This window comes from Cyprinus carpio, chromosome B19 (assembly GCF_018340385.1).
Source record: "Cyprinus carpio isolate SPL01 chromosome B19, ASM1834038v1, whole genome shotgun sequence".
Classification (NCBI taxonomy): domain Eukaryota; kingdom Metazoa; phylum Chordata; class Actinopteri; order Cypriniformes; family Cyprinidae; genus Cyprinus; species Cyprinus carpio.
The window spans coordinates 27125859-27148254 of record NC_056615.1 but is presented as its reverse complement, the minus strand read 5'-3'; the positions used below and the strand labels follow the sequence as shown (position 1 = coordinate 27148254).

Genomic DNA, 22396 nt, shown 5'->3' with positions numbered 1-22396 from the left:
CCCACTTAGAAACAGCATCACGAGACAATTTCTCACACACAATAGAGAGTCTCTGAACAATTATCACCGAACACCAACGCCATTTGAACTCTAACACTGACTCACAGTTATTCTGACATTTTACATCAATACTGCACTGCATTCAGCATTTGAACACAATGGTGTAATATCAGTATGAGAAGGCAGCGGGCGACTGTGGGAGTGTCTAATGAGAAATGAGCTCAAAAACACATACATCTGAGGAAACAGTGAGACTGCTGGCCTTTAAATAAACGCAATAAGTCTTTCTCTCCTTTTGTTGGTGTGAGGCACGTTTTAATGCTGAACACAGCTGCCAACACACCGGTAATTACCCAGGATGCACTGCACTGCGGGGCTAATTTATGGCCTATGGCTGTGTTATACAAAACACAAGGGTCATTGAATTACACCCATACATTAAACACACAGAACAACTCATTATCTGCTTGCTTTTCTCTGTTTTTGTGTGTCTCCCTTTTCACCTGGCATCATCACACAGCGTTTTCTCCTTATTTGGGCTTGTTAATTCAATGCAAAAACTAAAACACTGCTAAATGCAAACTGAATGCATATTTACAGACTATATCGCATTGAATGTTGAATTAGATATTGCATTGAGTTGACTAAATCTCCTCAACTGATTCTGAGCATGAATCAAACACACGCATGCTATCAGCATGCACACATTGTGCAAACACACTCATGAATAATTATGCTTTTGCAAGAATAAAAAAAAAACAAAAAAAAAAAAACAAGCTGTAACCAATAGGTTTTGCATGCACAACTTCAAAAACATCCTCAGAAGTCATCTTGTGCGACTTCAGAGAGTAAAGACACCTGGAGGCACAAACTCCACACAAGAGAAAGAAAAAGAAACGCTGTCGGCGTTAAAACTCAAAGCATTCCTGCAGTATTTGTGGACAGAGATGTTCTGACACGATCCGTGTTGAATTGACTGACAGCTGGAATGTTTATGAGTATTGTATACTAAGTTTAAACAATACATATACAACATACTACTATTTAATAAAAAATATTATATTATAAATTATTATAAAATATATAAATTAATTAATAATATCACATATTATTTTGTATTATTATATAATTTTTATCAATATAGTATTACTATATGTTGTGTGTGTGTGTTTTTTTTTTTTTTTTTTTTTTTTTGTGAATTAGTATGTTAATTATTAAAATTATATATTGGATAGATAGATAGATAGATAGATAGATAGATAGATAGATAGATAGATAGATAGATAGATAGATAGATAGATAGATAGATAGATAGATAGATAGATAGATAAATAGATAGATAGATAGAAATATACATTAAATTAAATATAAATTAATTTTTTTGTAAGTGTAATGATTATTTGTATGTATATTTATTAAATTATGCCAACATATAAAATAGTAAGATAACAGTTCCTCCATGACCTATTTTAATGATATATGTTTTATTTGTAATAATTAATATATTTAATACGTAATATAATTTAAGTATAAGTTAAAGTATAAGTTATAAGTGTTAGCAGCAGTAATGATAAATCTTGCCTTAGTATGCGCTGTTTATAATATCATAGACTATCCATATCAAACTAATCAAATTCTGATGAATTAAAACGCATTATTATCTGTCATAGTTTCACAGTGAGATGCTTCAGATCTTGGAGGTAAAATGTGTTTCAAACACACAAATGCGGATCAGATTTTCAGCCAATGCTGTGGCTGGACTCACTCACCCGCCTCTTTGCTCTCCGTCGCCCCCTGCTGCTCGTCCAGACGCAGGTCGCTCAGCAGGTGCTCCAGGATCTTCTGGGGCGTCCCGGACACCACCACGTACCTGCGGGACAGAGCAGAAGAGGAAGAGTGGGATGGGTACTCGTCCTCGGAGGAGGAACACGTCCAGCAGGAGCCGCTGTTTATAACATAACCATCATCATCATCATCATCATCCTCATCAATGTAACGAAGATGAGGAATGTCAAACGTGGCCATTTCATCCTCATCCTCCAGACAGTTGCTGTACTTCCGTTCTTCATCATCACAGTCATCCTCCTCTGCCTGCACAAGTGTGACGGGTCTGAGTTTGAGGAAAGTCTGCCGGTCCATTCCAGGCAGCTGCGTGCTGCGTCATGCCCAGCGCGGGGGTCCGATCCCGGGCTGCAGCGATGATCCACTCCCCCTGAGCTGCTGGATAAACTCACACCAGCCTGACAAACACGACTGATTTGCACACAAACACCAACTAAGAAATCATGTTTACATGCACACGCACGTTTAAGGCTGTCAGTGGTTCCTGCTCAAGCTGTAATGAGGAAGACAACGTCAGGAATGTGTTCAGGAGAGAGAGAGAGAGAGAGAGAGAGAGAGAGAGAAGCTGAGTCGGACTCCACCCACAGCCCTAACATTCATAAAGAAATTAACACAAATCTGAAGTAGAATTGTGATAAAAAACAACAACAACAAAAAAAAACACCTCCAAACCAAACTCCAGTGTTATTCAGCCCTAAATAGAGCCACCAAATTAGCAAATTACTTATCAATCAAACAATTAAAAGAAAGAAAAATTAAGAGTTTATTTGCAGAATCAGATAACTCCATTTTTTTTTAATGTTAACATGTTTTTATTGTGTTAGTTAGCTGTATATTTTCGACATTTTTTACCTAATCAGAATACCCGACTGCAGTTTGATTTAGATTAATTGGAAAGCACAATTAAAAAATATGATTTTTGAAAATCGTTAAAAATGGAGTTATCTGTTTTTGCAAATGAACTCTTCAAATCCTTTCATAATATCAACTATATATAACTGTAATTAATATAATTAATATAAGAAATATGGTCTGCTGTTTTTATTTTAATGTTTTTATTTATTTATTTTCTCTCATTTATTAATCATTTATTGTCTCCTTTATTACTATGGTTCTGTAAAATATTCTGTATTTGTATCTAAAATGCTTTGGCAATACTGTAACACAAATGTCATGCCAATAAAGCAACTTGAACCTGAGAGAGAGAGAGAGAGAGAGAGAGAGAGATTGGAGGAGGGGCGGAGCTTAAGTATATGTAAATAAAGAGGAGGGGCTATATAAAGGGGCGTGGCCTCACCTCTTATCGCTGTCCTCGTCTTTGACTCCGGCCGTTTGTGTAGACGCTGGATCTGATGGGACTCTCTGGAGAACCAGCACGTCTTGACCCCTCTCCTTCAGACAGACACGCACGACGCCCTCGCCCTGCGCCTGAGAGAACGACACACAACCGAATCACTCACGAGTCACAGCAAACACAGCTACACATCAAAACACTACACTGAAATAGACACTGAAGAAATTCATTCAAACAAATGAACATTCTGTCATTTAGACTGGACATTTGAACTGAATCAACTCAAAAGAATGAGTCATTCATGAATAATTCATAACTAGAATGAATATCAAGATATTCAGTGAACTCTATTTAAAAAAAAACATATCAAAGCACAATGGTCAATCTTACTTAAATAGACACTGAAGAAATTCAGAATATGAACATTCTGTCATCATTTAGACTAGCTATTTAAACTGAATCAAATGATTCAATATTTGACTCAAAAGAATGAATCATTCATGATTTACTCTTAATTACTTCTCATGAACATGCCAAGAAAAACTAGGGCATATATTAAGATCTTCAGTGAATAGTGACTTAAAATTCAACATGTTTGTCATACAAGTCATATGAACTACTTTTATTCTGCTTTTAATGGCATGTCATTTCTGGACTTTGACAGCAAAGCGTCTAAGAGAGAGAGAACCAAATCAAAAAACAACACAGTTACAGTACACATCAAAACACAATGGTTATCTTACTTAAATAGACATTCAAGGAATATTTCTCTTAAATTAAACATGGTCATCATTTAAACTGGCTTTGTGAACTGAATCGACCCAAAAGATAATTCATAACTACTCATGAATATGCTAAGAAAAACTAGAATGAATATTAAGATCTTCAGTGAACAGCGACTTAAATTTCAACTTGTTTGTTGTTTGAAGACTTGGAATAAAGGACACAAGTCAGATGAACGATACCTTCCTGCTGCTTTTATGATAGTTATGATGGTTTTATGATGATTAAGTCATTAAGTTAAAATAATATATATATACACATACACACACACATACTGTATATATTTTGAAAATATTTCCATGTATATATTTATATTCATTTAATTGATATTATATGTGAATATTTTAAATGTATAAATTAAACATATTTTTCTTCAATATATACATGCATGTGTGTAATGTATGTGTAACTTTTATTTTGGATGTGATTAATCAAGATTAATCATTTGGCAGCACTATTAAAACGCAAAATTATTCAGTTACAAACCACACAAAAACTTCATGCAAATATATCACAGCGTGTATTTCCTCATGCATTTCTGTCAAACTCTTACTTTCAGTTTCAATTAAGCAGCAAGTCATTAGTGAGAAATGAGAGTCATTACACTCAGAATCACAATCCTGCCCACAAAAATATACTCTTTAAAATCTAACTCCGCCAAACACACAGAAGTGCTTCATCAGTTCGGCCTGCTCCTCTTACAAATAACAAATGAACTTTGAATCAATTCTTGCCGAATGATCGTTGCATTTATAAATGAATGAAGGTTGATGCTGATGCTCTGAACAGCGTTTCAGTCACACACCTGACGTGTTTGTGTGTGTTTCAGACGAGTCTAGACAGCAGCGTTTGAGGAAGATGAAAGGCAGGAAAGGGATTAGGAATATCTGAGGCGTCTCACACACACACACACACACACACACACACACATACGCACACACCTGCCACAGGTGAGAATCACGACACACATTCAGATGCACAGCGGTCTGTTGCACAAAAGAAAGACGCACATCCGTGGCATTAGAAGGCTTTGTGTTTGAAATCCGGCTCGCATCACAGTTTTAATGTGGCCTGCAGGTGCAGATACTTCAAATACTGTATTAAAAAACCTGCTCTGCGACATGCTGAATAATCACATATAATCACAATCATTTTGCAATTAAATCAAGAGACATCTTGAACATCTGATTCATCAGCGCACGTCATTTTAAGTAAACAAAAGACTAATGCAAAAAGTAAAATACAGTAAAAATCTATTTGAAAATAAGTTTTTACTTCACACAATGATTTAATCATTTTCATTTATATACATTCATACACCACTACATAAACAGCACTTATCTGCATACACTGTTGAAAAGTTTAGGATTTCCCTTCTGTTCACCAAGACTGCATTTGATTAAAAATACAGTAAAAACATTACAAATTATTTCAATTTAAGACAGCTGTTTTCTATGTGAATATATGTTAAACTGTAATTTATTGCTGTGATCAAAGCTGAATTTTCAGCATCATCAACATTGAAAATAGTTGTGCTGCTTCATATTTTTGTGAAAACTTATAAAAGTTTATAAATATACAAATATACTGTGCTGATAAATCACAATGACAGCAGGTAAATTTAGAAATGTCAGTCCAAACGTCTGCAAATACTGGTGTGATCAAAACCAACATCTGCCGTTTGAGTCAGAACATTAAGGGCTCTCATGAAACAGATGTGTCTGTGAGCATCCACTGGCCTGACTCTTTCTCTGACTGAACACCTTCAGAGGTGAGGGAGGTCACAAGCTCCGCCCACGCGTGTGAGTCTGTCTGTCTGGGAGCAGGTGGGCGGAGTCAGACAGGTGATGACACGCTGTAATGCAGGACTCAGAAGCAGGTCATCTGAACTCCTGCAAGGCTGCAGATTTAACTAATGTTTCAAATATTGAAAGACTCCAAAATCATCCAAAAAAAAAAAAAAGATTTGTATTTAATGGCTTTTAGCTGATGTTCATTAGCTCTGAGTCCATCTGCACGAACGCTCAAAAAAATAGGGTCTGTAAGATTTTGTAATTTTTTTTAAAATAAGTCACCAAGGCTGCATTTATTTAATTAAAATACAGTAAAATCAGTAAAACTGTGAAATATTATTTCACTTTAAAATAGTTGTTTTTTATGTGAACATATAGTAAAATGTAATTTATTCCTGTGATTTGCAGCTGAATTTTCATTATCATTACTCCAGTCTTCAGTGTCACATGATCTTCAGAATTCATTCTAATATGATGATTTGCTGCTCAAGAAACATTTCTGATTATTATCAATGTTGGAAAGAGTTGTGCTGCACAATATTTTTGTGCAAACTGTGATACATTTTACTTTTCAGGATTCACAGATAAACAGAAAGTTCAAAAGAACAGCCTTTATTAGAAATCTTTTCTAATATTATAAATGTCTTTACTGTCACTTCTGATCAATTTAATGCATCCTTGATGAATAATATACTATATATATATATATATATATATATATTATATATATAATAATATAATTAAAAAAAATTAATACAAATATAAATAAAAAATGTGTAGCTTTTAAACAAATACCTGGGTCATACATCATACTGAAAAAAAAAGAAAAAGAAATTATAATTGACATAAAGAAAATAAGAAATTGTTTAGGACCTTTAATATGTAATGCATTCAGTCACTATTTTAAAATAAACATTTTTAAATTGTATTTTTATGCCATTATAATGTTTCTTGTACAAAACTTAATTTATGGTGACTTTAATTAAAAAAACAAAACCAAAAAAATCATTATTTTTCCTATTCCTAACCGGTTTTATCAGCTTCACTTTAGTTGTGCTAGTCTTGGCATCTGTGATGTAAACTAAACACTATTAGCCAATTTAAACACAGAACATGTCCTTCAAATACATTCCAACTCAACTTCCTTTCCTCATCAAGAAATACGTCAACATGACGCAGCAAGCATTTGATGCAGTCAAAATCCAGTGAAATGTAAGAAATGACCCCTGTGTGTGACAACAGCCCAATGCTATCGACGCTCAAACCCCCCACGGGCTTCCAAACCCTGGACAAAATGTTCTGGAACATGTTCACTAAAATATACAATATCCTTCAGCAGCCCAAACTCTCTTCCAACCCTGAACGACCTTCAGTCGAGAGTCTGCTGCCTGTGAGAGGTGAGCGATGATTGGTCACTTCAGCCGCCGAAATGTTGTGGAGCGAGGAATGCTTGGTGGGACGCAGGAGTAGTCTTTCAATTATCAGTCACAAGGCCGGGGGGGGGGGAAGATGGTTTATTTTCATTGAGTCAGGAACAGACACAAACATGACCTCTGACCTCCTAACGAAGGTCACAACCTCCTCGGAATTCACTGTTACTTCACCGCGATTCGAATTCCAAAAAAACTCCTGAAGATTCCAAAAATACTTCCAGTCTGACCGCAAATTAATCAAACCGGAACAAACACGGAGTGTTTCCCAAACATTCCCGAGATGCTCCAAAACAAGCGCACATATCAGATGGAGTCTACACTGCTCCTCCCTGCTAATGTGTTTATAAAAAGCAACACTAATAAGATTTTAATGCAGTTACGCAATTCCAAAAAAAAAAAAAAAACGAACATTAACGAACAGCAGGCCAGAGGCTGCTGGGAAAAAATGTTGGCGATGCAAACGATAACAAACTTCTCTCGAGCCTTTCCAAAATCAACTCATATTTAAATGTCAATGCTGATGAAAAATCCATTCTTTCCATTTCCAAGCTGGCAGTGTGAGAGTTATGTAACAGAAGCGGTGCATTGTGAATGTTTGAATGAGTCCCACAGGATCTGCAGGGACACAATAATTATAAAAATAAAACATGCATGTGATGATGAATCTGGACTGAAGATGCAACAGCAAAGTCGATTATACTGTTTGGCGTCATAATTAACCACAGAATGATGAGATTGGCCAATCAGAGTGAAGTATTTCAGAGATAATGAGGGTCCTGCGCTCACCCAGAACCAGCAGCTAAAGCAGATTATATCATAACCACATCAGACCTTCCCATCCTCCAGTTCCTGCAGGAAAACCCCAGCTCTGCTTCTCCAGGACGTTACCTCTGCCTTCTTCTTCCTCTCAGTCTGACATGTACAGTACATTCATGCATTTGGCAGATGCTTTTATTGAAAGCATGCAGGGTTTGCTTTTAACCAGTTCATGCATTCACTGAGATTCAAACCCATGATCTCAACACTCTTCTTCAGATCTTTACATTTTTCTTTACCATACATGATCCTTTTTGAACATCAATCCAAAAAAAAAAAAAAAAAAAAAGATTATATGATTTGCACAGAATTTAAAAAAATAAATAAATCCTTTTAAAAACTAAAAATTTAATAAAAATGTTAAATGCAATCTTAAGAAAATAAAAAATATATAATAAAACATATTTAATAATGTAATACTTTAATGTGTCTTTATCTACTCATAATGTACATTATAATTTATGATTTATTTGAGTGTTTAGAGTTAGATTTTTCATTTAGAATTTTTTTAAATAAATAAATACTTTTATTCAGCAAGGATGCATTATAATATAATGTATATATGATATAATGTTACAATTTATGTTATATAATATAATATTACAAGATATTACAAATATGTTACAAAATATATTATTAACATTATATTTCATTATAGATTTCTATTTCAAATTAATGCTTTTTGAAGGACTCTGAATAATTTCTGAAGGATCACTGAAGCTAGATCACAGCAATAAATTACATTTTAATATTTATTCAAACAGAACATAATTATTTTAAACTGCAAATGTTTTTTTTTTACTGTATTTTTGATCAAATAAATGCAGCCTTGTTGAGCAGAAAACATTACAAATTAATTTTTAATTGCATCTTTAAATCCTTTTTTAATGCTTCTCATGCATAATTTCTTTCAATTTTTTCTAAGAAAGAGTCACTAGCTAAGCGGTTGCATTAATTGCTCAGTTAATGACAGTTGTGGAGGATCAGCGGGACAGAGGTGTGTGTTTAAGTCTGTCCTGTGGGTTCTCACGCTGGGTGGAGATCGAGTCTAGAGACCTCAGCACAGAGAGCACAGGAAAGCCACTCAGTGTTCCCTTCCTGCGTTTCTGCACAGAGAGCGATAGTGAGTGTGTGTGTGTGTGTGTGTGTGTGTGTGTGTGTGTGTGTGTGTGTACTGCGTTTCCTTAATTACACCAGAAAGTTGCACAGAAAACTCCCATGATCCTGGAAAAACCGAAAGGACACGATCTATACTCTAAACAATGCAACAGAACCGAAACACACCAAACAAACTCCACCTAAAGTCACAGCTCAAGCCCTGCTCTCCGTTAGGAAATCCTGTTACGTAACTGTGGGAATGATTTGATCGCAAAGATCTTTTTAGGAAAAAGACGGATGAATGAATCTCATATTCAGGAATTGACCTTCTGTGAAAAAAACTGGAGTCTCCACGTCTCCAGACATCCTCCTGGTTTACATAAGACCTGAAACCACACGGTCATGAAGAGGGAAAAAAAACAATGCAACACTTCTGTTCAAATCAAACATGAGATGTATAACGTCACTCCAATAGCGACGGATCTGGAGAACTGTATCGCTATCAGGAGACATGGAGGACATTGCTTTAATGCAAAGCAGTTGGTGTTCTCTCTTTCAGAACAAAAGCTCTATGCTTGACTAAATTCATTTTCAATCAAAACTAATGGGATTTAGGCATAATTGTGCCAAAATCGTAAAAATGTAAAAAATCAGTCATCAAAGACTTATGTATGAAAGTGATCAGTAAATCTATAATAGCTGGATTTCTTTATGAAGCTTAAAATTATTCACCAGCTTATAAAACTCTCTCTGGTTCTTTAGAAAGCAGGACTCCAGAAGTGTTTTAGAAAGATCTCAACAGGTTGACATCCGGTGAGTTACCGTTCTCACCTGACCTTCTCATGTGACCCCTGACCTGCTGTCACCATGCCAACAGGCTCAGGTGCGAGCGAGGGCTGTCCTACCTGAGCGGAGCGGTCCGGGAGCCGGTAGTTCTGGTTCTGGAGGAAGCGATAGCCGTCTTTGGCCAGCTTCTGGACCATCTCCAGCCGCGAGAAGTCATCCGGAGTCCGGAGAGTGCAGACTCCCGCCTGCTGCAGAGAAAACAGATACTTCAGTCCACAGTCCCACGACATCACAGTTACTGCCAGAGACACGGAGAACACACATCCATGCTCTCACTCGTTCATCTGTGTGAGTCTCTGGAAGAGACTCGGAACACATTGAGAGTGTGTTTGAGGGACAGAGGGGGAGGGGTGTGGCTGTGTGGCTCCGCCCACAAGAGGCGGGGACAAATGATTGACAGCATCTACAGTACACCTTAGAGAACGAGAGAGACTTTGGGTGCTTTACTACTTGTAATCATATTTTGTGTTTATATCATTTGCTTGCACTTCACATTATTTATTTGTTACTTGAAGAAAAAAAACAACAAAAACAACTACAACAACTGTTGTCATTAACTATAGATAAAACAAAGTAAAACTATTAAAAACATTTTTGGTTAATTAAAAACAGAAGTGGACATAAAAAATATATAAAAAGTAGATGAACAATAAAAATAAAAATAACTGAAATAAGTTTAAACTAAAGTGCTTAAATTACTAATTGGAAATAAATAAAATATACAGCTTAACCTAAAACTGAAATAAATAAAAAAATTAAATAGTAATACAAAAAAGTAAAAAGTAGAAAATTACTAAAATTACTAAACTAAAACTGAAAACTGAAAATATAAAATAAAAGCTAATTCTGTGGTGTTTATTTTGTATTCTATTTTTTTATTTGCATTGATAAAAATACTGTACTTCAAACAAATATGCTATCTTTTGTTATTTGAAATAAAGCTGACTTTAAATAAAATATCAAAATTAGATGAACAACTTAGAGTAAATAAAAATAAAAAATGCTTCCTTGCCAAGTATCTGAAATAAGTTTAAGCTAAAGCTCTTAAATTACTAATTGGAAATAATTAAAACTAAAACTAAACCAAAACTTAAATAGAAGTACAAAAAAAATTATAAAACTAATAAAAATGACAAAACCACAAAATTTAACTTAAATTAAACAAACAAAGATCCTTCAAACAAATATGCTAGTTAAAAAACTAAATGAAAATTAAAAATTAAAAATTGAACTCAAATATAAACAAATTAAACTTAACTAGTAAAAAATGACAAAAGTGCAAAATTAAAATAAATAAATAAACCTGAAAATATGAAAATAAAAGTTTTATGAAGATTTATTCAAAATATTAATAAACCTATAATGGTAGTTTATGTTGTGTTTATTTTAAATTGTAAATTCTTATTTGCATTGATGAAAAAATACTGAACGTAAAACAAATAAAGTAAAATTTAAAGCTATATAGAAATATTAACAAAAACAAGGAAATATAAAAAAGTAGGTAAAAAAAAATTACTAAAACTACAATGAAAACTGAAAATATAAAAATTAAAGCTCATTCAAAATATTAATGAATAAAAAACAATTATTTAAAAAATGAACAAACACAGTATTCAATATCGCCTTTTTCTGTACTTTTAATATTTTACAGCTTGTCAATGTTTTATATGTCAATAATCCTGCCATTAAAGCATTAATTCTATATTTGAGAGAAGCCAGTGTTGTTATTGTTAGCTGAAACAAACTTTTAAAAATAATTTTGATTGAACTAGAGTTGAAATAAAATTAAATATAAATATTTTTAGACGAAAAACCTAAACTTAAAAAATGAAAATGATAAATGTTGCTTTGGCAACTAACTGATATAAGCTAAAATTACTAAACTTAAACTCAAATAAAAGCAATTTAAAGCTACTAGAAAAATAAATAATAAAAATTACAAAAGCACATTAAATTACTAATAAAAACTAAAAATTAAAATGAGAGCTGAAAGTATTAATACACAGTAAAATAAGAATGATAAAATAGAAAAAATTAGAAATCAGATGATCTGAGAGTGAACGATGGGCTTTTAAAGCTCTAATGCTGAAGCTCATGTCTCTCAGTTATCATCAGAGTGCTGAGTGTTTATTTACTCAGTGCTGTGTTTGGATCGACCCAAAGCACCGCAGGGTTCCTGTGAGCTAAACCGCCTTCCCACAAAACCATCCCAGACCAGCACGGGCCGGACCGAAGCTAAACACACAGCGCTGTCAAAATACAGCCATTCAGAGCAACAGACACGGAAAAACACAAGCCGCTGCTCATGAATATGATCAGTTACTCCGAGCTAATAGTGATGCCGAAATATCCATTCATGAAGACCATGTGACTAAACACACTGTAATTAGACACAACAGCTGCTTCAGAGACGATGTCTGAGATGAACCAGTGATAGATCTTTAGCCGTGTTTGCTAAGCAAAGACTTTAAAATGAACCCAAACACTAAAATCCTCGAGTGTTAGAGTTGTGTTGTATTGTATCAGTTCACTAGGATTGTGTTATTGAAGACAACTTTGATTTGAATTATAGTTTTGTTAATCAAATTTTGCCTTCAGTTTTCTTTGAAGATCTAGCGTCAAGTGTTTTAGTGTAAGTGTGTATTATTTTGAATTGAAGTGTAGAGAGTTATGTATTTAAAAAAAGAAAAATTATTAAAACATGTAATTCAACTACTTAATTATAATTTAGTTATTTTTTTTTGTTTGTTTTTATAATACTATTATAAATAAAAAATTGTATAATCATTTTTATACGTTTGTCATCATAAATAATATAATGGCATAACAGTGACAACATACAGCTCATGCTGTTTATAACTTTTTATGTTTTTCTGTGCCAATGCAACTTTAAGGTTTTACTGAAAATAAATCAAAATAAAAAGTTTATTTTAAAAATAAATTAATTAATTAAAAAAACAATAATTAAAATTAATTATTTGTTATTATTTTATTATAATATAACAATATTATCCTTGCATAAACTGTAAATAATTCATGCAACAACAGAAAATGCAAAAAAAGAAAAAAAGTTCAACAGCATTATTGCATGAAAAAAATGAACTCCTTTAAAACATACTAATTTAAAAACAAAAACAAATGTTGATTAAAAAATGTCTAAACTGTAAAGAACTTATGCAAAAAAAAATATTCTAAAAATATAAAAATAAAATATTCTTTATAACTAATTATTTTTCCATAATAGACTGTTTCGATCTTATTCAGAACATTAACTTTCCAACTCACACTCATTGTCATACACTTGATCTGGTCTGTACATCTGGTTTGAATAATATCTCCGTCAGTGGTCTGGCTATTCCTATCTCTGACCACAATCTTATTATTTTTGACTTTACATTTATCTGTCCAACCAAATGCACTGATAACATAACTATTTCATATCGTCATGTAAATGCTGTTGATACCAGTACATTTTCTGCTTCTGTTGCTCCCTCTGCTGTTCCTGAAGTTTTTAAATTTTACCTGTCCAGCTATGATTTATGATATGTACCATTCTCTTATTACTAACATCCTGGATGAGTATGCTCTGATTAGGACCAGGTCTGTTCCCTGGTCTTTATTCTATTGTTTGTTTAATGTAGTGAGTCATTTTATTTAATGGTTTGGAGGGTTTGAAACTTGAATGTCTTTTTAGGGAAATGGGTTTAAATGGATACTCCACCCCAAGATGAAAATTTGGTCATTAATCACTTACCCCCATGTCGTTCTAAACCCGTAAAAGCGCCATTCCTCTTCGGAACACAATTTAAGATATTTTGGATGAAAACCGTGAGGCTTGAGACTTTCCCATAGACTGCCAAATAAATATCAGTGTCAAGGTCCAGGAAAGTATGAAAAGCATAATCAGAATACTCCATCTGCCATCAGACGTGCAATCTGGGTTATATGAAGCGACGGGAACACTTTTTGTAAGCAAAGAAAACAAAAATAACGACTTTATTCAACAATTCCTTTGTCTACAGTCTCCTCTGTGTCTCCTCATATCACCGTATGCTGTGTATGCTCTTCTGAATCATCCGCGCCACAAGGATGCGCTGTCAAAGCTAAATACACGTAGAAACAGCGCATCCTTGTGGCGCGGATGATACAGAAGAGCATACACAGCATACGGTGATATGGAAAGACACAGAGGAGACTGTAGACAAAGGAATTGTTGAATAAAAACAAAAAGTGTTCCTGTTGCTTCATATAACCCAGATTGCATGTCTGAAGGCAGATGGAGTATACTGATGATGCTTTTCATACTTTCCTGGACCTTGACACTGATATTTATTTGGCAGTCTATGGGACAGTCACAAGCCTCCCGGTTTTCATCCAAAATATCTTAAATTGTGTTCCGAAGAGGAATGGAGCTTTTACGGGTTTAGAACGATATGGGAGTAAGTGATTAATGACTAAATTTTCATTTTGGGGTGGAGTATCCCTTTAACTGTCCATTTTCTTGTTTATTCTGATTACATCAAGAATTACAAAACTGCCTTGAATGCAGCCCACTCTTCTTATATCTCCAGCATCATTAACAAAGCTAAAAATAGGCCTAAAGCACTATTTAGCATGGTAAACAAACTAATCCAGGCACCAAATCATAGTATCAGCCAGCATGAATCTGAAGATGACTTTTTTGCACCACTTTCAGGGAAAGTTGGATGTTTTATGTGGGACTTTTCATGAGGAACCGACTATTTCTAATTGTGAGCAAACTCAGTCTACCCAATCATTGACTACCTTTGCCTTAACAAATCTATCTCTTATTGCTGATGTAATACAGAAATCGAATTCCTCTTCAAGCCGACTAGACCCTGCCCCTACTTTTCTCCTGAAACACTGTATCCGTTATTTCTGCCCCAATCTCACACCTCATCAACATGTCTTCCATTTCTTCCACTGTTCCTATCTCACTCAAGACTGCTATTTTACATTGTGTATTTGTCCATTTTGTTTTCTATTTCTATGTCTTAACTACATAATCTGTGTTATATGCAACTGCATTATTTGAAACTGAATTGGGCGAATGTCTAATGAATTTGTTTCTTTGTAATCAATATTTGTTGCAGCGTCCTTGAGGTTGGGAAAGGCGCTATATAAATTAAACATATTATTATTATTCTATTTATTTATATGTATTTACAATAATATTTATTTAAAATGTTAACTAATAATAAAATTAAATAAACATAATATCCTTTCTTAACTGTAAAGAACTATTGGAACAACAAGGAGTATCCTGCAAATTTGCATGAAAATTATAATGTATTTATTTAAAATAAATAATAATAAAAACTTTAAATATTTTCTAAACCATTACTTTTACATTATACATTTATATGTATATTTAAAACATTACAATAAAATTAAATACTAAGATAATTTAAATAACTCAAAAATAAATATTTTTACAAAATAATTAATATACCAATAATATCCTTGCATAAACCGTAAAGAATTAATGCAACAACACAAAAGCCACAGCATTCAGCTCATTAAGAAACAACACACTTAAACAGCATGAATCGCATTGTAATACTTTAGTTTTGTGTCTTGTATACTTTTGCTACATCTTTCAGTAAGATACACTAGAGATATCAGGAGAACCCTAGCGAGTAAGAGATGCAAATGGGTCTGTGTGACTCATATTGTCTTCATTAAACGTGAATATGGAGTTTGAGACTGAAGCTGAATGTACAGCGCTGACAGACGATACTGCAGAGCAGAAGATAACGAGAGCAAGACAGAGCTGTTATTACCTTGACTGTAATTATGGGCTAATGAGAGTCCAGTAACCACAGAGGAGAACTAATCAGATCTCAGCCTGCTTCACTGTACACACACACACACACACACACACACACAGAGACACACCCACACAGACACACACACACACACACACACACTCACACACTCACAGAGACACACACACACACAGAGAGAGAGAGAGAGAGAGACACACACACACACACAAACACAACTAACACACACACACACACAGAGAGACACACACACACACACACACACACACACACACACACACACACACACACACACACACACACACACACACACACACACACACAGAGAGAGAGAGAGAGAGAGAGAGACACACACACACACACACACAGAGAGAGAGAGAGAGAGACACACGCACATGCACACACACACACACACAGAGACACACACACACACACACACACACACACACAACAACCACACAGACACACGCACACACACGACACACAAGAGATACACAGAGAGAGAGAGACACACACACACAGAGAGAGAGAGAGACACTTACACTCACACACGCATACACACACAAACACACGTGCACACACACACACAAACAAACACACACACAACACACACACACACACACACACACACACAGAGAGAGAGAGCGAGACACACACACACACAGAGACACACACACACATGCACACAACACACACACACATAGAGACACACACAGAGGAACACACAGAGACACACACACACACACACACACACAAAAAGAGAGACACACACACACACACACACACAGACAGAGACACAGACATACAGAGAGAGAGACACACACACACACACACACACACACACACACACACACACACACACAGAGACACACACACACACACACACACACACAGACATGCACACGCACACACACACAGAGACAAACACACACACAGACGCACACACACACACACACACACACACACACAACACACGCACTCACACACACACACACACACTCACACACACAGAGAGAGACACACAGAAACAAACACTCACACACACACTCACACACACACACAGACACAGACACAGAGACACACAGAAACAAACACTCACACACACACACACAGACACACCCACACAGACACACCCACACACCCAGTGAGTCTCTATGAACTTCATTAGCTTGATAGGGCAAACCGACCTCAACACTTCCTGTCCCTCAAACAACAACTTCCTGCTGGACAACAAACAGTTACACAAGACCATTAGTGTGTTACTGTGAGACCAGAGCATCAATCATTCAGATCCAGAGTAAGAGCTTTCCTACGTTTGAAGACGCAGAGAGACCTTGACTACTTCCTGATGCCCACTCCCTCTCTAACACACACACACACACTCGCTTTATGAAATAAACATGACTGCACATGTAATCTCATATACTTTCAAATACGCCCACAAACTCTTAACAAGCATGTAACCTCATGAAAAGCAAGTTCACAGTGAATTAAGACGCTCTCGCTCTCCATGAATCACCGGAACATCAATCTGTAGATGTCTGAAAGTCAACTACAAAAAATTGTAGTTAAAGCCACTGTGAGCAATTTTTGTAATGTTTATCAAACAAAATCATAAAAATAAAGACAAAGACATACTGTGTTAAATATGTTTAAAGTGATATAATTAGCCTAATAAAAGCTAAAGAAATAAAAGGTCCTTTTTTAAAAACAGATTTAAAGTGATGATAGAAGGAAATAAATATTTATATATATTATTTATTTGTTTGTTTGTTTTAAAGATTTATTTTGGGCTGCATTTATTAGATCTAAATAAAGGCAAATAGCCAGAATAAAATAAAATAAAATAAAATAAAATAAAATAAAATAAAATAAAATAAAATAAAATAAAATAAAATAAAATAAAATAAAATAAAATAAAATAAAATAAAATAAAATAAAATAAAATAAAATAAAATAATTATTTTTAAAATATATTTTAAATATTTATTTTGGCTACATTTACCTAAAAAAAATAATAATTTTTATTTATTTCAAATATATAATTGAGCTCAATATATTTTATATAAAGGTAAAATGGCTGAAAAAAAATTAGATAAATAAACAAACAAATAAATATATCCACTTTTATATGGTTACTTTTATCATCCCTTTACATTTAAAAAACATACCTTTTATTTCTTTAGGAGTAACATATTTGAATGAGAAATAAATATATGGAGTGCATCTTTGAGAGTAAGTCAGATGTATTTGTGTGTGTTTACCTTGCTTTTGTCTTCAGTGGGTTTCGGCGGTTCTTGAGGAGAAGCGTCTGATGCCTCCGAGCTTTCGTCTTCTGACACTAGAGTAAAAATTAGAAGTACACAGACAATTAACAGTGAAATCAAAAATAAAGCAATTATGGTTGTTTTGTTGCAAAAACACCTTGACTAAGTGAAGAAACATGGTTTGATGTGAGCACTGTAAATATAAAAGCATCTTACTTGACTTCTTGGCTTTCCTGGCGAGAGCAGCAGCGAGTTCATTCTGCACCTGAGGAAAAACACACACAGCGTTTCTGAAGGGAATCCAGTGAAAGCACAAGAGCACAGTGTCTTTAGTTCATTCTTCATGCAGAAGAGCTCATCAGAGGATCTCTAATCACATCCAAAATAAAAGCTTTTGTTTACATACTATATGTGTATATACTGTGTATATTTATTATGTATACTGTATATAAATACACACATGCATGAGTATATTTAAGAAAAACATGTTATGTTTATATATATTATATTTATATTTATATATAATACAAAATACATGTAAATATTTTCTAATATACTGTATGTGTGTGTATTTATATATACATAATAAATATACACAATATACACACATATATTATGTAAACAAAAGCTTTTATTTCGGATGCAATTAATCGAGATTAATCATTTGACAGCACGAATTTATTTTAATAAATTAATTTAGAATATTACATATTATATTTTATTATATTTGTTTACACGTACATACTATCTGAACACAGGTAGAAATCTATCTATCTAACGTTTAATTTTATTTATTTATTTAATTTTCTGGCATATAAAATAATTGAAAAGCTCTCTTTTGTATTTCATCATTGAACATTTTCAAATTATTTTAAATTTTTTAAAGAAAGGGACAGATGTATTATGTGCAAATAAGGCCAAACATTTTGCACATTTAAAAAAATATTCAAACATCAAATTTAAAATAAAAAGCGAAAATAGATGAGGAAACATTGTGGTAAAGTAAACTCGTTAAAAGAAAGTAAAACTAGTAATTTTCCTCATCATTAGTAATTTCCATTAAGACACAGATGAATTAAATGAGTACAGTAATTAATTAATTTAAGGAATATGACAATAAACCATGATCAATTTGTAGCTAATACATTTATTTCAATATATTTGTTTAAAATATAACTACATTTTATTACAATATTATATATTATAATATACTGTTTTATTATATTATATTATATTATATTATATTATATTATATTATATTATATTATATTATATTATATTATATTATATTATATTATATTATATATGTGTGTGTAAAATATTTCTTCCTAATAGACCCCTTAATCGCCTACGTCACTGTGACGTCACCGCTCTAGCTGGAGGCAAAACATAAGGAAGAACTCATAGCAGGCGCGCTAAAAGTTTGAGGCTTCGACTTTAAAATGTCGTCTTGTTGTGTTTTTGGCTGCCAGAATAGAAGGAACAGCACTTTTGGTTCAAAACTAAAGTTTCACCGGATCCCGGCAGACATTCCTTCAATAAATCAAGAAGACAATTGTGGTTGAATGCAATACGGCGTACAGACTAGACAGAGACGATCATAAAAAAATGCTCGTGTTTGCAGTGCACACTTCATATTAGGTAGTAAATAATCTATGCATATGTACTGGTGTGTTGGTTTTATCTAGTACAAATCAGCAAGTTATATGTTTTATATGTGAAAAGTCGCCAACTTTCAGCGCACTAGCTAGCTTAAATATTAAACAAACATACAGCGATAGATGTGTGTGCCATCCTTTGAATGGGCTCTTAAAATAATCCACATTTCTAATCATAGTTAGCCCAGCGATAGGTTACATTAGACAATAAGCCTTGACAAAATTCCCCAAAACCACCCGAAAGTAATTCATATGTTGTCTAGGAAAATATCCAAAACCTGGTTAAAATGTTTTCCCAATGAGAACAAGATACAAGAACTACACCAGGCTTAGTAAAAAATAAATAAAAAAAAAAAAAAATTAGGCTACTGTAATGTTATCCTCTCGTCATTATATTTTGGTCAGATAACCAGTTTGGTCAGTGAACTGAGTGATCAACTGAATTAATTGATAAATGTATGCTAACTCTCACTTTTTTTATTATTATTTTTTTGTCACGGTCCCGCAGAGTCAGTGACTGTACATATTCGGAAAATGTAATTAATTGAGATTTTGTTAATTTGAATAGTATTTCTGAAAGTGTCAGATTTTGTGGTGGATCTGAATAATGTGAGCAGCAGTGTCAGTGGTTTGCTGGCGAGCGAGCGCTGAGTGAAATGAATGTTTCTCTGTGTGCTGCTATCAGAGTGTGAGTGTGTGTGTGTGTGTGCATGCGTGTGTGTGTGTGTGTGTGTGTGTGTGTGTGTGTGTGTGTGTGTGTGTCTGTGTGTGTGATGTGTGTGTGTGTGTGTGTGTGTGTGTGTGTGTGTGCGTGTGCGTGTGTGTGTGTGTGATGAGACTCTTTGAGGCTGCAGTGGATCTTTACACACACCAGAGGACTGAAGACACACGGTCAGGGATCAGCGGACGCTTACCGTGGACGTGAGTCTCTCCAGAGCCTTCATCTGCAGGATCTCGCTGCACATATCACGCTTTCTGTCTGGGTCTTCCTCGGGTCTGCGGGAGAGAACACACACACACACACACGTGATTAAACACCTCTCTCGTGTGAGCCGACCTCTGTGTTAGATAAGCAGCAGATGTCATGTTCACAGTCGGCTCTGTCCCAAATGGTGCACTTGATGTGCACTAGAGTGTCAGTTCAGATTGCTGATGCACCCTTGATGCACACTTGGGTCAAATATGTACTAATGTGGATAACTTGTGACAGTATAAGCAGAATCAGGTTTCAGAAAATATGGTTGGTACTGCTTCAGTGGTTGCTATGGCAACGGAAGGTGAAGTGAAGTGCAGTGCATTGTGGGATGCAGTATCTCAAGCAGGGCGCTCTGGTTGCACACTGCCCTTTTTTGGAAGGTGTTGTATGCTATGTCTATGGGCCTCCATTCAGACAGAAAATGCACATACAGTGCACAGTATATATACTGCATACTGAGAAAAAAAGGTATGGCAGTAAGGTGTTATGCACACTTCACACACAGCTACACAATCTACAGCCCTGGGCTCTCTGCTGCCTCCTGCTGCTGGTGCACTGCATTACATGAGCAACATCAAACTCTGCTTTCACATGAAGAATATAAAGGTTAATCCACATTTACGGTCTGTTGGACACAATGTAGGCATAAATAAGATATTATGATCACAACCCCACGGCATACTTGTCCTCTTTACAATAAAACTAATTTTTTGGATGCATAGGGTTTTTGAATTACTAAAAATATATATTTATTTCACAATAGTTCCTTTAGATCAATGTTTTGTTTTCATTAAAGCTTAAGAACATTAGACAGTTCTTTATGCATTATTATATAATATTATATTATATTATATTATATTATATTATATTATATTATATATATTATATTTATTATATTATATTATATCATATTACTATATTATATTTAAAAAAAAAATTCGCACTAGCTGAACAACAAGAAAAAAAATAGTCACATAATCATATTTAATAATAAAATGAAATTAAATAAAAAAATAATATTTACAAATGTATTTTTATTAAATATATACATTTTCATTTTTTAGCATGTATTGTATTATTATATTCTATTATTTAACATATTTTTCATAACTAGCTGAACAAATAGAAAAATACCAAAATTAGTAGTTTAAAAAAATTACAAATAATATTTACAAAATCCTTCTTATTACATCTTTTTTCTTAATTAAATATGTGTATACAATAAGTAGATGAATAAATGAATGAATAAATAAACTAAACTAAACAGTGTTTATATAAAAGTTTAATAAAATTAACTAAACAGTGTTTATATTATTCAATTATTCTGGTTTTTTTAATGAACCCCAAATAACACGTATTTTATTATATTATATTATTCTATATATAGATATATTATTTTATTTTTATATATATATATTTATTTATTAAATTATTCTGTATAGAATTTTTTTTTTAAGTATATTCAAATTAAATTAATAAATAAATGTAATATTTGCTTTAAAAAAATATAATTGTTTGGGGTTCTTTAAAGCACCAGATTATTTTCTAAATATTCTAAACTTTATATGCGAATCTATACGATTCCCTGGGGATTTTATCTTCTTATTTATAATGTGTAGAGCAGATTGTGCAGGTATAACCCTTCAACATGAGCAGAATAAAGGCCTGAGGACTGCGTGAACCTCCATACAGTCTCACACACGGCTCAAACTGGGCCAAAGTTTCTCTCTTCTCCATTCATCACAGCATCTCTCATCCTCCAGACACCACGGCTGAAGTGATT

General features: G+C 33.8%; 1 pseudogene; it reads right to left on the bottom strand.

Annotated features, from left to right (window-relative positions):
* The window catches only part of LOC109046231, a 59180-nt pseudogene that overhangs the window by 19649 nt on the left and 17135 nt on the right, over positions 1 to 22396 (bottom strand).